Genomic DNA, 3,758 nt, shown 5'->3' with positions numbered 1-3,758 from the left:
GTGATGCCCTATATAAAGCTTGCCATGGAAAGGAGTAGGAATGATTGGATGAAGACACCAGGAAAGCAGAGGTTCAGAGAAACGAAAGCATCTCTATACGCTTATCTGAAATTCTCACCAATGAATTACATAAGTATTTCTATCTTTATTTTCTGTTTATTTATTATTATTATTCGAAAACTCCATAACCATTTGATATCCGCCTGACTGAGATTTACAAGATGACCATAGCTTGCTTCATACCAACAATCTCCGTGGGATCGACCCTTACTCACATAAGGTTTTATTACTTGGACGACCCAGTGCACTTGCTGGTTAGTTGTATCGAAGTTGTGACAAATTATGAATTAAGATTAGAGCACCAAGTTTTTGGAGCCATTACCAGGGATCACAATTTCGTGCACCACATGCTTTCCAACAAAACAATAAGTACAAGTATTTAAAGTTGTACCTTTCACGGGAAGTGAGTGCTTCTTGGCTAAGATGCTTAGTCCTTTCTCGCTCAAGTGAGCAAGACGTATATGCCACAAATCAAAAGAGGAATCATCAACTACATTCACCTCTTCTTTGCACAACTTTTCTTGTAACCGGTAGAGAGTAGTAAGACTATTGTCTTCTTTAGCAAATATGAGAGCCCCTTTAGTAATCTTGCATTTTTCACTACCAATGGAAGTGTAATACCCCTCTTGATCCAAAGCCTTCACTGAAATAAGATTAAACCGTATATCTGGCGCATGTCTAACATTCTTCAACTGCAACTTGCATCCCATGTTGGTTTCAAGCCACATATCACCCATACCAATGATATCACACACTCTTTTATCTCCTAATTTGATCTTGCCAAAATTTTTAGTAGCATAGAAAGTGAAAAATTCACGCCTCGGAGTGACATGACATGAGGCACCACGGTCCATAATCCAAGTGGAATCATCACAGACAAGATTCACATAATTTTCATCATATGTGATAAGAACATCTTCATAAACAATAGCAGCAGTTTCTTTATCACTATCTTTACCTTTGTCTTCGTTTCTTCCTCTTAATTGTTCTCTTTTCAAGAACCTACAATACCTCTTGATATGGCTCGACTTGCCACAATGGTGATAAATGAACTCCTTTCTTGGCTTGTACTTTCCTCTTGACTTGCTTCAACTCTCTGACTTGTCGGAACTGTGAGGTTTTCTACTTTGACTTCTTTCCCGTGACTCTGAAATAAATGCTTCTGATTGGGAGGAGGCATTAGTCAAACCTAGCTCTCTTTTTCTGGCTTCTTCATTCAACATACCATTGCTAACGTCAACTTTCCTTTTGGAGCTGAATTAGTCAGTGTCACAACTAGAACTTCCCAACTATCAGGCAAAGAGCTCAACAACAACAAAACTTGTAACTCATGATTCAAAGTGATTTCATTATTTTTCAGTTGGTTCACCATCTCCTGAAAAGTGCTAAAGTGCTCCGGCATTGATTTACCTTCAATATACTTTATATTAACAAGCTTCCTAATCAAGAATGCTTTGTTTTGCACATTCTTTCTCTCATATAACTCCTTTAATTTCTTTCACATATTCTCAGCATTCGTTTCGGTGTCAACATGTGGATACACACTAAGATCAAGCCATTGCCTAATCAAAGCAACTGTCTTCCAATTCAGCTTCTTCCATTCAGCATCCGATTTAGTACCTTTGGATTTATCCCCCTTCAAAAGATCATACAAGTCCTTTCTATACAACATATCTTCCATGAGGGTCTTCTAAATTGAATAATTTTGGAAATTTAGTTTGACCATATTCGGTCCATGAGTATTTTCTTCCATTTAATCAATACAGAGATAAACAACCAAAGCTCTAGATATCACTTTGTTGGAAAAACTCAATAAAGGTTCAAACAAGAACCTGTCTAACAGCGGAAGTACCAAAAATAAATTTTCCACAACATGTGCGATTAAATAGGCAATACCAAAAATACTCCAAACAGTAAATATAATGGTAGATAATCAGACACCAGAATTTTAATGTGGAAATACCCCCAATACAGGGACAAAAAACCTACAGGACCTAGTCCAGAAAAATCTTCCACTATCAAAATAATGGGTACACAAACAGTCTTCCTAGTAGCACTAGTGTAATGACCCAATTTTTAGTATGTCTAGATCATACCGGAGACTGAGCGTTACCAACTTGTCTTCCTAATTATTATCTATTATTTACTATATGAGCCTGATTCGCTGTTAAAAATGTAGTTATTTTGGGAGGTTTTTTTTTTTTGAAACGTTTGGATTAATAGACGAAATCATTCATAATCAATTCACAAGTAATAATAGATAAAATAGTTATAAACAACCACACATACATACATCACAAGTAGCTGACAACATTCGGTGATTCAGCCTTTATTAGAGTATAGACTTTTAGTTAGAACACCCCTAGATATAGATAGATAATAACTATATACATATATATACATACAACATCCCAAGCCCTGACTTGTTCATGAAGTCCCTAAGCTGGCACCCAAGCTAGCCTAGACTCTATACTCACCTAGTCTTTCTAAACTACTAAGCGAGGGAAAGTATGTTCTAAGTCTTCAAAACTGAAGTCAGGTGGAACGTCATCGAAAGGTAGAACATCATCTGTTACTCCTCTGCACAATCAGACATTGCCACATGACGTCTCTCTGGTACCTCATCAAGTAGCCACACAACAGGAGTCTCGTACACAGGATTTAGGTTAAAGTTCACGTACAAACGGGGTGCAGACATTGGCTGGTCTCACTGTATATACATATAAACAGAGAACGAGATTCACCCTAGACTCAGAAGACTACCTAGAGCGGAATCTTTTTTGGGAACGATCATCAGCGAACTACGGAAGGGTACTCATGCTTCCATCTGAAGGGGGAAGGGAGAGAGAAGGGATAAGAACTGGGGAGTTCTTAGTAGGGTCGGGGTTATTAGTTAAGTTCATTAATTCTATGTTGTTTGGTAGACGAATAACAGAATATAAAGAAGCAGTAAACAGAAGACAGATAAATAGAGAAGATAGAGAAAACAGATAGCAAAACACAAACAGAAGAATACAAGAAAATAACACAAACACAGACATAGAGAATAGAATACAAACAAAGAAAGCATACATTCATGCAACAATCATAATAGAGAAAATGCACAACCAAGTATGATGCATGTCTGTCCTATGCAGGCCATGAGCTCACGTGTCAGTTTACACCCTGTAGCCCGACATTACCTAGGAACAAGTCCTAGATATGGTTTCCCTTTGTGTCCTTAGTGCATACGTGTCGGTGGTAAGAATACCACTCCTTCGTGACTACCGGCAGTTGGCACAAAGCTCGACCCCTTAATATACGCACAATGGGAAACAGTGATCTTCAGTTCGTGGGCGTCCCCGAGATCAATTCACAAACAAAATAATGATCCTCAATTCGTGGGTTTCCCCGAGATCAACATGCAACAAAAACGATCCTCAATTCGTGGGTTTCCCCGAGATCAATACACAACAAACACGATCTTCATTTCTTGGGTTTTCCCGAGATCAAAGATTATCAACAGTTCATAGGTTATTCCCGTAACCAATGATTATCAATTCGTGGGTTTTACTACTCTTCTCTCTTTATCTCTTTACTCTGCTCTGATTATTCTTTTCTCTTAGTCTCTTTACTCTACTCTGTTTACTCTTTCCTCTTAGTCTCTTTACTTTGCTCTCGTTTTCCGGTTTAACGTATGTATTTAAAGCTTATGTAAA

The sequence above is a fragment of the Arachis ipaensis genome, chromosome B09 (genome assembly GCF_000816755.2).
Source record: "Arachis ipaensis cultivar K30076 chromosome B09, Araip1.1, whole genome shotgun sequence".
In the NCBI taxonomy this organism is placed as follows: domain Eukaryota; kingdom Viridiplantae; phylum Streptophyta; class Magnoliopsida; order Fabales; family Fabaceae; genus Arachis; species Arachis ipaensis.
The sequence above is the reverse complement of the archived record's forward strand: the minus strand, read 5'-3'. Positions refer to the sequence as shown.